The sequence below is a fragment of the Furipterus horrens genome, unplaced genomic scaffold (genome assembly GCF_987537825.1).
Source record: "Furipterus horrens unplaced genomic scaffold, mFurHor1.1.pri manual_scaffold_4, whole genome shotgun sequence".
NCBI classification, from domain to species: Eukaryota; Metazoa; Chordata; class Mammalia; order Chiroptera; family Furipteridae; genus Furipterus; species Furipterus horrens.
The window spans coordinates 179337863-179352972 of record NW_028327174.1 but is presented as its reverse complement, the minus strand read 5'-3'; positions in this window follow the sequence as shown (position 1 = coordinate 179352972).

The window sequence follows — 15110 nt, the reverse complement described above, 5'->3', positions numbered from 1 at the left end:
TGGGAATGCAGACTGGTGCAGCCACTATGGAAAACAGTTTGGAATTTCCTCAAAAAACTAAAAATGGAACTGCCTTTTGAACCAGCAATTCCATTACTGGGACTATATCCGAAAAATCCTGAAACACCAATTCAAAAGAAGCTATGCATTCCAATGTTCATAGCAGCACTATTTACAATAGCCAAGTGCTGGAAACAACCTAAATGCCCATCTGTAGATGAGTGGATCAAAAAACTGTGGTACATTTACACAATGGAGTTCTATGTAGCAGAAAGAAAGAAGGAACTCCTACCATTTGCAACAACATGGATGGAACTAGAGAGAATTATGCTTAGCGAAATAAGCCAGTCAACGAAAGAAAAATACGTTATGCTGTCACCTATTACAGGAAACTAATGAACAACACAAACAAATGAGCAAAGTTGAACCAGAGGGCATAAGCCTATGACCGCATTACCTGAGTGATTGTCTGTACGCATAAGCCTCACTTAATCCTCTCTGCAGCGCTGCCTCCTGAGACTCAACAGTTTGGCTGAACTAAATGGCTGGAACACAACAAGGATGCCAGCCTGCTAAACCAAGCACGCCGTTGTCCAGAGACAGCCAACTGACCTGGAGTCTGCACAATCCTTCCCCATGTGGGAAGGCCACCCTCCCCTCCACACCCCCACTATTATTAGGGATTTCTGGATCCAAGGGTAGGTAGGACGACGACCATGTCCAGCTTGAAGCAGCTAGAGGAGCTTGAGACCTTCGCCCATTGTCCTTTACAAGATTACAAAGGGTCTTAATATCTGAGAGGGAGGGATAGTTATTTTTTACGAACCATGGGTATGGACTTGGGGAGGGATGCTGGGGGAGGGAGATACTTGGTGGAGGGGAGTAAAGGGGAAAAAATTGGAACTACTGTAACAACATAATCAATAAAATATACTTTAAAAAAAAAGAAATAAGCATGCCTATTTAAGTCTAAAATAGCTAAGACATTGAACTCAACTGGAATTATGTTAAAAATTGTTCCCCTGTGTTATTTGAAAAAATAATGAAAGAAAACTTCCCTGGTTTGGTGAAGGAAAAAGACATACAAGTCCAGGAGCACAGAAAGTCCCAAACAAGTTATACCCAAAGAGGACCACACCAAGACACATCATAGTTTAAATGACAAAGGTTAAAAATAAAGAAATAATCCTAAAAACAGCCAGAGAAAAGCAGAGAATTATCTACAAATGTGCTCCCATAAGACTTTCCGCTGATTTCTCAAAATAAACTTTGCAGGCAAGGAGGGACTGGCAAGAAGTATCCAAAGTGATGAAAAGCAAAGACCTACAACCAAGATTACTCTATCCAGCAAAGCTATCATTTAGAATGAATGGAAGGGCAGATAAAGTGCCTCTCAGACAAGGTAAAGCTAAAAGAGTTCACCATCACAAAGCCATTATTATATGAAATGTTAAACTATGTACAAAAAAGAAGATCAAAACTATGAACATTAAAAAAGTAACAAATTCACAAGTATCAACAACTGAATCTAAAAAACAAACTAAGCAAACAAGCAGAACAGGAACAGAATCATAGATATGGAGAACATTTGGAGGATTATAAGCTGAAAGGGGGAAGGAGGAGTATGGGGGAAAAAGTACAGGGAATAAGAAGTACAAATTGGTAGGCACAAAATAGACAGGGGGATGTTAAGAACTGTATAGGAAATGGAGAAGCCAAAGTGCTTATTATGCACGACCTATCGACATGAACTAAGTGGGGGATTGCTGGAGGGAATGGAGGGAATGGGTGGAGGGGGGCAAATGGGAAAAATTTGGACAACTATAATAACATAACCAATAAAATATATATTTAAAAAATGAAGTGAGATGATGAAAGGTTAAAAAAAGAGAAAGAAATAGGAAACCGAGTCATTTCTCAAGATTCTACCACTATTGACTAGTAGGGCCAGGCACTGAATCTGAACAAATTGTCCATACTATTCTCCCCTCATGGGTCATACATGCAAAACTTAAATTCATACATGTCTTTTAGTTTTAAAGCTAATGTCAAGTCTTAATTTTTTCATGAAGAAAAATTATTTTTCCAGTGTCTCACTGGTTCTACGTCCTGTGATCTCTTCCTGTAACTCACTGTGGTCTGTATTTTGCAAGCTTAATACTCAAGTATAATCACCATCTCCATTTAGGACTGGTGCACTAATTGAAGAGGACTCTTAGGTTAGTTTGTTTTCTCTGTAATTGGCTTAGAGTGCACATAAATTTCATCATCAACATTATTTACTCCTTGTCTTTTGCTTTACTAATATTTTATAGTTATGTATCTGTTCCAATGTTACTTTCAGGCAGTCTAGGGTGTTCAAAGAGGTCTGTTGCATCTACTCGGGAAAAGACTTGCCTCTCTCTTATATGAGAAGAAAGTAGAGAGAACATGGTTTATGGGATTCCTTGCTGGATGCTGTCAAAACTTGAGAAGTATGTCTAAAAACAGCTTGCTGCATCACCCAGATAAATTATTTCCATGACCTACTGCAACATGTTATTAAACATTTCTGGTGACAAATATTACATTAGCCTGGGCTTTTGCAACCCTAACAGAGTTTTAGACATTTTGTGTGTGTGTGTGTGTGTGTGTGTGTGTGTGTGTGTGAGAGAGAGAGAGAAGTGGGGCATGTTTGTGTATGTGAGTTATATATAAGCAGCTATTATATCTATTTAATTATTTATAACAATGAGAATCCTTTTGGATATCAGATACTTCCTGGATTCATGTCATTTCTTAGGTCTCAATTTTATGTGAGATGAGAAGAAATTGGAAATAAGTAAAATTCTGCCAATTTTCTGACCAACAAATTGAATGGACATGTTTTCCCATCTAAGCATTTGAAACATGGAATTTTGTTCTGTATTTAAATAAAATTTTATTTGCATTAACTTCTATGAACATTTTTGAAAATCTGTCTAATTGCAAAGATTGTCTATGATTTCATGAAGAGTTAAGAATCCCAGGTTTATAATGTTTGATTATTAAGTGTTTAATAAAAATCTTACAGTGTCACTCCCCTGCAAACTTTCTTTTTTCTCCCAAATTGGCTCCATGGTTCATTAACTCTATGTAGTTGCATCAGACAGGCCTTTACCCAGGGGACCTATGATGGAATCCTTTTACAGCCAGAGAAGCTTCTGGTCATATAGTTGAAGCCATCTCTAAATTTCTACTCACTTAAAAAACTAAATCATTAATACAACAATGGAACATTAAAACGTTTGTTTTTTCCAACTTGTTTGGTATTATTTAAGCACCAGTGAATCAGAAAAAATATCATTTGGACTAAGGTACCTGATATCAAACGTAAGTCTGAAATTTGTCAGAGAAGGGAGTTGTTTCTTGATGGAAAAATAGAAAAATAATTACTTTTTATTTTAGTTTTTTACTATAACTGCCATTTTTACCACTATCTCCTATAAACAAGAGAGACAGACAAGAGAGCAGCCCTAGGCGAGCTTCCTTCATGGGGCAGAGCTCTTGAAAGCTTAAGCTGGTAGGGATACTTCAATTGTAGTTTTGAAGAATTGCTGGGGGTTGGGATGGATTGACAGGATGAGGGGAAGAATGATTATTACGAAATACACTCAAAGAATTTTCCTATAGCAAAGCTTTACACCCCAGGGGAAAAGAGTCTATCAGACTTTCCCACTGAGGAAAAGGGAATTTCTCCCACCCCAGCCACCTGCAGGCTTTCTGTATTGTGTAAGAGCAAAAATAGCTCACAGGGATCAGGGGTTCATGCAAATAGATTGGGAAATCTCAATAGGGTAAATGAGGAAGAGTGGTGAGGGGAGAGCTGTGCCACTAGAGAAGCACATTTGATGATCATGACCCCACGTCACAGTCTCACTGGAAGGCTGAGATGTAATCAGGATTGCAGGTGTTCCCTCCGCACCTCAGCTAACCACCGCACCAGAAGGGACGCAGTATAAAAACAGTAAATTACAGCTCAGAGAGCTGCAGGACACAGAGTTTCTCTGTGAAATGAGTACAAAGTCACCAGGACACAACAACAAGCACACAAGATGATTTTAAAGTTTCTGGAGCCCCTAATTACAGTAAAAATTAAGAACAGCCCAATTCCCAGCCAGAATAGCATGAACTCTCACCCTAAATGTTGATTTTCTGTAGCTCATTATCCAGTAAAACACTTAGCCTTCAACGGTTAACTACAAAGCAAGGCAAAGGCAAAAAATAATTTAAAGAAATCATCAGAAACAGACTCAGATATGATACAGATGTCAGAATGACCAGACAGGGAATATAAGATGATGTGATTAATATGTTAAGGTCTCTAAAGGAAAAAGAAGACAGCACACAAGAGCAGGTGACTAAAGTATGCAAAATGTCTCTAAAAGTAGTAAAAAGCAATGCAACAACTAAAAAAGTTGAAGCAAAAGGGAAGAATGCCTTCTATAGGTTTATCAATGAACTCAAAAGGCTAAACAAGATATCAGTGGTCTTGAAGGTAGGGCAATAGAGAACTCCCAATCTGAAATGCAGAGTCAAAAAAAAAAAAAATTAGACTAACTTCCAAGAATGGTGCCTCAATAGAAAATAAAAAAGTAACGTGTAAATGAAATACTGGAAGGAGAACAAAGAGAGAATGAAGCAGAAGAAATAGTTAAAGTAATAATGGCAATTAATTTTCCAAAACTAAGGATAGCCACCAGACAGCTGATACAGGAAGCTCAAGAATATCAAACCAGACATAGAGCAATTAGATCGCACCTTGGCATATATGGCATTCAAACTGCAGAATATCAAAGACAAAAGGAAAACCTTAAAAGAAAGTACATGAGAGACTTTGACCTATATGAAGAAAGAAAAAAATGTCAGTGAAGGAATAAATGATAAAATGTTTTGTTTGTATTCTTAATTGATCTAAAAGTCGTGTTACTAAGATAGTATATTAGGTGAAGAATGAAATGGCTGGTGGACAGCGTTGTAATCCAAAATGTAAAATAAATATTCATGAGCCTACACTAATATGAATATATGATGAATAGCTAAATACTTGACGTGGTGAAGACAAAGCTCCCATGCAGAAGAATAACAAATGATTAATTTAGATTTTTTGCCCTCAAGGAAGTGGAGCCTAACTCTTCTACTTAAGTGTATGCTGCACAGAGTAAAATCTTTCCAAAGAGTGGAGGAAGGGAAAAGGAGTGATTTTACAATGGAGAAATATAGTAAACACTATCACAGCCTGGTGATCAAGGTTAACTTCAGCAACAATAATTCATGTTGATCGTTTATACCCTAGATAGGATGTATTAAGAATGACACTTTACCTCTGTGGTCTTCCTCACAAAAACCAAGAAATCGAGTCTAATCATGAGAAAAGTATCAGATAAATCCCAACTGAAGTACATTCTACAAAATATCTGACTAGTGCTCCTCAAAGCTGTCAGAGTCATCAAAGAGAAGGGAAGTCTGAGAAACTGTCATAGTCAAGAGGAGCCTATGGAGGCATAAGTACTGAATGCAATGTATGGTCATGAATTATTCTAAAACAAACAAAAAAAATGGACATGGTTAAAAACTACGAAAACCTGAATACACTGTGGACTTCAGTTAATAATGTGTCAATAATGATTCCTTTATTGTAATGAGTGTACCATACTAATGTAAGATTTCAATAACAAGTGAAATTGGGATACATGGAAACTCTATGTCCATATGTATATGTGCAAATTGTTGCCCCTCTTCCCTTAATCAAAATCTATTTTAAAATGAAAGCTTATTACAATTTTTTTTGAAATACCTGCTAATGGCTGATGGTGAAAAAGGAGTTGAAGAAACAATATTTTTAAAATTCAATGTAAATTAGTTGACAGAATTATTCTAGGCAAAAGGGACTATTATCTGAATTATAGGATGAGGGCTGTGAAAAAAGACCCTATTATTTAATCTTACATCCTCTTTTATGTAGGTTTATTAAGAAACTAACCACATGGGAGATAAAGGGACTTGGTCAATGTGATACTTTCATATTATTTCTGAAATCTACACAGAAATTGAAACCTTGAAGGGGAATTCATTACTCTGCACTTTATTCTAAAACTCTCTAGTCTAAGATTTGTTAAAATGTTTTTATTTCTTCTTACTTAAACACTTATCTGAGGTTATACTTTTACTTTGTAGAATGTACTTATAAATATAAATTATTAGAATAATGTTTTTAAACCTAAAATAATAACAAATTTGAAGGTATTGCTTTTTAAAAAGGAATATTTCCTTTATTACTCCTTTGTTAACAACTACTTCTATATGTGACAACACTCTGCACTTGTATATTTGCATAAGGAAGTTCTTTAAATAAATGATTTTTTTCTTATAGATTTGGAACTGTTGAGGTCTTTGCAATAACATTTTCCCACCATTATTCAAATGAATTAGTTTCCATAAATAAAAGATCTGCTTGTGTAAAAAAAAAAATTTAAACAAAAAATTTCAACAGTGATCTTATAGCTTTAGGGGCTTCCAAAATACTATAGTGACAGAATTTTATAACATTTATAGGAATCTTATTCTATGATTTCAAATCGGTAAAGGAGAAAAGACCTTTTGCTCCTCCTCTTCGGAGGTCTGGATATAACCACTGCTTCATTTTGGCGAATGATTTAACAATGCAGCTATCCTTTCCTAGATATATCTCAGGGAAAAGATAAGATAAATGATGATACTGAGAAGTGGAACAATTCTAGAAACAGAGCAGTGTGTCTGCCTTTCTATATTTTTCTACCATTTGCACGTAAAGATACCCCGTTTGCTCACATTCCATATGGGACTCCCCTGCTGGGCACAGCTGTACATGAAGCCACTCAAAGGTGCTTTTCCTTCCTCTTTTCATAGTTACCTCTTCAAATGTAGTTACCTTTGCCTCACACACTGAGCGTTCATCTAATCATTTGAAGCAAGGAAACTCTCCGCTCTCAGTATAAGACACTGGAGCTTACCCAGAAAAGAACCAGGAGTTGCAGGTTCTTTGAGTTTCCATGGCATTTCTACAGTAAGAAGTGATAAGTTTACAAAACGTAATTTTTCTTTGGTAAAAAAAAAATGCATGTGTATTAATCTAATATCGCATAGTTAAATCCTTTATATTGTAGATAATGATTGTTGCTTGTATATAAGAAACAAGAAAGAATTCACTTAAAAGGTTTTAACTTTTGTAATTTTATGAACAGGGCTTCAAAGAGCAATTGTGTGTTGTCCCCCAGATCATGAAAAACAGCTTTCTTATGCAAACAGATTTTGAGTGACGGCATAGTCTGTAGTGGCATTTCACCTGTATTCAGTTGCTTAACACCATGACCGTTCCTGCAATTTCTAGATGAAGCCAGTCATTGCAGATTCCAAGCCGGTCTGCTCACTGACACGACATTAATGAATAGTGGCACCACATCACGTTTGGAGGAGGACCAGCCACGAGGAAGTTATTTATGTAACTTATTATTCCAGGCTGCAAACCAAGAAGCAACGGCTCTTTAACAGCCAGGGCAAAGAATTAACAGAGCAAGGAATGTCTTATTCCTGACAAATCAATATAGTGAGGCTTCTCACCTCATTCCACTGCAGTAATTAAAACATTTGTATCCAAGGGGATCCATAGGATGTGATGCATAACAAATGTTAGCCACCTCCCACAATCATTTCTAAACAGCACTATAGCCAAGCATTTCCAGAAATCGCAGCCAAAAGGAACAAGTGAAAGAGAAAGCAGTGTTCTTCACTAAATCATGCACAGGAGCTCTATAGTGAGGCATGTGTTTTGGTGCTATTTTTTTCTAATTGAAGTGAAGTAATCCATAAAGTGTCCAGAGGAACAAGCAACCAAAGGTTTTATCACATGCTGGTAAAGAACTGTTTTAGATGTCCACAATTTTGACTGATCAACTAAATGGATTAAATACGTGTCTGTTGCTATTTAACCACATTGTAATTATCAAAAGTAATAATGCACATTACTAAAAGGTAGAATAATAAAGACCTTCTGCTTCATCCTAGTCATCTCAAATCACTCTCCTTAGATGGAAAAAAATCTGCCTTAAGTCGTTTTGTCTTCTGTTTTCCAGTGCTATTTTACCTCTCTAAATCATAGCTGTACACGACTCTTTATTCAGTTATTGATTTTATAAATTAAATATGAGGACATTGTTCACTAAAAGCTTTCTTTATAAATGAGTCACCTTACATATGAGTTCTGGAGTTTTAAACTGAAAGATAAGAAGGGATTGGCATCATCAGCCATATATGTAGTTTATAAAACATGAGACTAAATGAAATTATCTGGGAAGAGTATTTAAAGAACATTCTCAGAAGGTGACTGGGGTACTTTAGCATTTAAGATTGAATAGAGGAAAAGTCATCTGAGAAGATTTGAAAATGGCAACAAGAGAAATGGAAAAAGAAACAATGTCACAGAACTGCTTCATAGACTTCAGTTGCAGATAACAGAAACCTATCAGTTTTAAGCAGAATAGGATTCAATACAGAAAATTAAATGCTTACAAATTTGAGGGTTGGGCTACTCCTGTAAAAATTACTCCCAGAGCAAGGAATAACTGAGAACTGAGGATTCCTATCAAGCAGAAATCTAGTGAAACACAGGCATTGTCTCAACTTCTGGCCCCAGGATCATACTACCTGAGCCACAGTATGGAGATGAAAACCACCACATGATCAATTGGCTTTACAGTCATGTCGCACATGCAAAAAGAGTGCTTCATGCTCTATGCTTTGATTCCTCTATCAATTTCAATTTCTAGAATTACTAGTGCATTTCATTGGCATTACTTAAATCCTTATGTCTGGAAACTGATAGATATGGAAGTCTGGGAAATACGATTTTTAGCTTTCTAGCTACTATAGTATAGGAAGGTAAAACAGAAGAATATTGGAACAGATATTAAATGAGTCATATATCAGACAAGGTGCAAGAAGAGAGTCATTTCAAGAAGAGATGAGTAACCAGTTGTGTGCAATGCCACTGATGAAGCAAGTAAGTTGAAAACAGAAACGATCATTTAATTTGGCATCCTGGGAAATTCTTGACGATCTCAGTGATAGCAGAGGAGAGTCAAAACTTTAGCAAGATGGACTAAGTTGAAAAGTGAATAAGAAGTGAGGAAAAGGAGACAAGAATAGAAACAACTCATTCTCAGAGTGTTTTTCTGAAAAGAAGCAGAGAAATGGGACAATAGTTGGAGGTGGATGGAGGGGAGGGTCAATGAAAAAGTTTTGTATTTTGTTGTTTTGAAATAGTGTATATTGGTAAACAGAGGGGAATAATTCAGCAGGGAATCAGAAATGATGTTTCAAAAGAAATAGGGGATAACTATAAGATAAAATCCTTAAGAAGATAACAACCACAATTAGTGCTTTTTCAAAGAGAGAAAATAAGGGAGAGAGAGAGGCAAAAGGGAGTCTAGGGTGCGAACGAAGAACTGGATATAATAATGGATCTTGAACCTAATTGGATAAAATGGCAAATGAAGATAGAAGATGAGGGATAAACAGTAGAAAAGTTTGGTGGATCAATATACTGAAGGTCTAAATCAGTGCAAAACATTTTGGAGTGAACCAACAAAAGTCAAGGCCAAATAGAAGTGGTTGGAGTGATGTGATTGGCTATTGGTTATGAACAGGTCTAGGCTGTGATCATAGGAATGTGGGGTAGAGGAGAGTTTAAGAAAAAGTTGGACCTTTCTGAAGTGAGGATGTAATGAAACAAAACCAGGGATGACGGATGGGTCATCTTGGCTTGATCACTGATAATAACAGTAGCACAAATGGAGAATAAAATGCTGATCCAGGAGAAAAAAATACAGAAAACAAAAACATTTTTAGTGAGTCAGACAAGGAGTCTTAGAGATCTAGACATACAATGAGTAGTTTGGTAGAATGGTATGGACATCAGATAAGCTGTGATTCTGAGCAAGAGAAAGAAAATGCATATATGCTGAATTTAGATTTGTTGTGAAGACTGAAAATGATAATTGATGTAAGGCCCCAGGTCTGCAAACTCTCTCTCTCTCTCTCTCTCTTTCTCTCTCTCTCTCTCTCTCTCTCTCTCTCTCAGAATATTGCATTGCTAACTAGAAAATCTCATTTCATGGCCTAAATATAAGAAGTTTCTACAGCAAGTAAAACTTGAGCTATTATATGTTATTTTGTGATAATCCTTCTACTAAAGACAAGATAACCAAGGAATTTCTTTTAAATTCTGCATATTTGTTGACATGCTTTCTGTCCTACAGTGCATTTCCCGATGGTAGTTACTGTCTCACTAGTTTCTATGTTCCCAGCTGTTGGCACAGTGTTAGGCACACTGAACCAATATTTGTTGAATTCAAAGTTTTAAGAACCTAAATTATATTAAGAGATTCTTCTCAAATTAATGATTGAAGTATGAGGAATTTGAGAGTATAAATTAGCCATTGCATAACAAATGTAAAATGTGTTATGCTATAGTGAATCACAAGAAATTTGAATACCATTTTTATTTACCAAGCACTGTACCCTTTGTATTTCAATGTCTAGCATATTTCCAATTTACTAAAATAAATGTGGATTGAAAATGTGATATATAATTCTTGTGCATGTAATGACAAATAATTATTATGCTTATTTTCAAGAAAATCAAAAGCTAGGACCCCACCTGATCCTGGAAATTTGTTCAGACAGTCTGTGTTTATGGTTCATTAGTGATAAGCGCTACCAAGCTGGTGAATAAATAATCATTTTCATTCCTTTTCATTGCTTCTTCTGCTTATGGAGGCCATTAGCAGATAAGAATGACATTAATGCACATTTTGTATAATAAAGATTCCATGAACCTAAGAATCTTACTTTCACTGTCAAGGACTGTAACCACAGTAAGGGGATAATGAATGAGATAAAAAGCCAGAAATAGCAAAATTCAGTACAATTTTAAGTAAAGTGCAACCATAAATGTGAGTGAAAAACTGCAATTATATGCTAACAGAAGGAGACTGGTGGTAATTAAATATAAATGTATATAATATGCATGCATGTATAACAAATATAAATATATATAATACAGAGAAATTCTGTGGATATGTATGTAAAGTTGCATGTACATACATTATAAATAATACTAAATTGTATTTAAGTGGGATTACATGGAGAACTAAATGATTTATCTAAACCCTTTTCTGACAGCTCTTATGGATCTTTTTTACCTTTAGTTATAGCTAAAATTAGATGGCGCAGAGAAATAAATATAGAGCAGACTATTTCTAACTCTTACACAAATAGGACATACGATTTAATAATGGCACAGATAACCCTGTGCTAATGAAAATTACCTCCTTGATTATTGTACTATGTCTCTATTTTCTTCTTAGATTGGTAGAAATCACTTGTAAAGATATTAGCTTGCCCCCAAATAAATTATACCAGTTGTGAATAGCTTGCCTTAGTAAATACTGTTAGGAGTATCTACTGCTCCTTCAATACGGTAAGAGTGAGAAACAGATTTCTACTAAAATGCTCATGTGGCAAAGGGGAACTCTTATTGGCGTGATGAGTGATATATTTTAAATGTAATGTACAGGAAAAATATTTTTAATGTTTTATTTCATATGTAATTCAGCCACTTATGTGATTATATTGGTAAGATTAATAAGAAAATAGACTATGGGTCCCCTGCTCCTGTGAAAAACTACTCACTAATGGGAAGCATGCTCAGAGATTCATTAGGAAAGGAGGACTCAAAAAGATGGCATAAAGTCTGTTAACATGCATTGACTCTTCACAAGGAGACATGTTCTTAACACCATAGCACCTTTAAAAGCTTGGAATAAACCCCTGCTCTAAAGAATGAATCAAAACTAGTTAACCTTAACTAAGCATACAGGAGAGGTTCCAGTTGTTCCATTTTGTTTCAGGTTGAGATTTTTCTTAAAAGAATAAAAAAATTGTGATTCATATGTGTTGGGTTTTGTTTTAGTGAAAAGCTTTTCAGGGGAAGTATAATGATACTTAGCCCTCTCAAAGTACAAAGAGACAACTGTTTTTGTTTGTTTTTTTTTAATGACTCATGAAGATGCAAATAACAACAAGAAGGATACTTGAAGTTCAAAGTAATTCGGTTTCTGCCAAAAGAAGCAAAGAACTAAATCAGTATTTTCACCATCCACATTACAATTTGAACTAAATTTTATAGAAAATATGTGGGGGGGAAATGGGACAACTGTAATAGAAAAACAATAAATAACAGTATTAAAATATATCAAAATATTTTTACTTCATTTTAATTTTAAAATATTTTAATTGCGTAAAAATTATATAACAGGTGCTAGTGTAGTCACGTTCTAAAAAAGCAAGTTAATAGTCCACAAAGCTTACTTCAGCTCTTTTTTGAAATAAATAACACATTATATATATTGCTAAGACTTATAACTCCATTATTTTTTTGAATTTAATTCCTCTCCTATAATTTACAAGCATCCTCCTCATGTATGTTTTATATTATCACATGTATAGGTGCACGTATATGTGTATTTAAGAAGATTGCATTGTATGGTTTGAAATATATAGTTAAATGTTATACTCTGTGCATTCTTACACAACGTAGAATCCATGTTTATTGACTCAGATCCATGGTAAAACCCCAGTTAATGGGCATGTACATTGTTCTAATTTTCACCTCTTTGATACTTAAATTATGCCTTTTTAAATGTGTGAGTTTTCTAGAATATACCTAGTTTAATGAACAGTTTCAACTCAGTTGTATATAAACATGCAATAGTTTTAATTTTCTGTACTCACTGCCTTTCCCTATGTCCTGCTGCGTCTCTTTCTCCAGTTCCTTAAGAGTTTTATGAGTTCCTTAATTCTCATTTTAGATAATAAAGTCTGTATTAAAGCACAATCACAACCTCCATTGAAGTCTTATTTCCTCTCTTCCCTAATCTCAGCTTCAAGCAGGGACACTGTTAGGAGTGGGGACTCTAGGTGGCAACACGTATCTCTTAACACTCTTACCCCTGAATCCTTTTACAGAGATTTCAGAGGAGCAAGAGGGAGAAGGAAGTAAAGTGGAAGGTTTTTTTTGTTTGTTTGTTTCTTTTGTTTTTCTTTGTTGTTGGGTTTTTGTTTGTTTTACTTAATTGTCCAATTTCTGTTGATTTCATGCTTGTTACTACTTCTCTGTATAACACTCAGTGGCCAGCAACTCCTCTAGCCTTACAAGTAGGGGACCTTGTATAGGCAGCTTTATAGACAGCATGCCCTTCAGGTAACCTCTCTGCAACGTCTTGACTTGTGGAATCAAACTCAGATTTTTCACCCTCCTTACCTGCAGCCACAGCCAGTAAGCACCACGACTGAGAGTTCTCTTGCTCCTCAGGGCAAAAAGCTTTTACATGTAATACTGGTTCAATCGCTCCTTTAACCCACAGGAAACATCTGTGCAGTACCACACAGCTCAGCTCTCATCCTCTCCTTCTGCCCTGCTTTGTCTTTCCAAATTTCCTCTCGCTGTCCCTAGCTAGCCACAGGCCTGATGAACAAGTTTGACGAGCACATCCCAAATCCTTCCTTTTCTCAGGTCTCTTTCCGGGAGCCCTGTAATCACTAGACTGACTCCAATGACCCGTCTGCTCACTTTGACTCAATTTTACAGCGAGATAGGGAAGAACATTGGAGAAGAGAGTGGTGCTGGGTGAAAAATGGCTGGCTCACTCATTTCTTAATCCGCATTGATATCCCTGTTGATAATTGCCGTTAGAAAGTGGGTGTTTAACATCTCTTTATCCTGAGCATTGGACCCTGATTACCATTTCTGGGGCAACAGGAGGATTCTGCATTCTATTACGCAAAGAACTAAATGCCGGATTATAGGGTATGCACAGGTTACAAGATGAAGATGACAAAGTGCTCTCTTCTTGGGTGGCACCAATTTGCTATTCCATCACCAGTGTAGAAGACTTTTCTATTTCTCTATATTTACACCTACACTTTGAATTAACAGTTGTTTTCATATTCTCCAATGCTAAAGAAATGCAATAAAAATGATTCTTGTTGCTGTGTGCACAACCTTAATTATTACTGACATCAAGCATATTATCATATATTTATTGTTATTAATAATTCTTCTTTCCTCGTTTGATGTTTCTTTCCCCTTTAGTTCTTTTTTATTTATTGATCTATTCTGATTCTTTATATATTCTAAATGTTAATTTTTTTCTCTTATTTGTGTTGCAAATATCTAATAGCATTATATAAGCATTTTATTTTAAATACTTTTAAATTTTAATATAACCAACTATATCAGTATTATTTCTTTCTTATTTATGTATTTTTTTTCTTTGCTGTTCCAAGTCATAACTTTTTCTCTTATGAATGTGGTATATTTCTTCATTTATTTAGATCTTTTTATGACCTTTAATAAATGTTATTATTTATTCTATGATGCTCCTCACATCTTTGATAGATTTATTCTTGAATACACTATAAATTTTTTGCTTTGATACATGGTAATATTTAAATTGTATTTTCTAAATTATATTTGGACTACAGGAATGTGATTAATCAAAGATAGTAACCTTGCATCCAGAAACCTTGCTAACTCATTAATCCTAATTGTTTTTGAAGATTCTTGGATTTTAGAAGTAGAATATCATTCAACTGCAAATAATTACACCTGGTCCTTGATTTTTAGCCCTAATAACTTTTCTATGATTTTATTACTGAGATATAACTTTATAGCAGTTATGTCATTAATAATCATGAAATATTTTTATTTCATTATAATTGTAATATTTACTCTAATATTATAAACCAAAATAGAAGTGGTAATGGCAGTCATCTTGTCTTTTAACAGTGAGAGTATTCTATCACTTCACAAGTAAGGGTCAGGTTTTCCTAGGCATTTGGAAGATGCCCTTCAATAGATTAGAAAGGCCCATTGTTTCTAAGTTTCCAAAGAGTTATGATGAGGAGGAAGAAAAATCAGTACTACATTAAACAACATTTTTTTTCCTTGTTAAGATGACACATGGCTGTTCACCTTTAATGTTTTGCTGTGG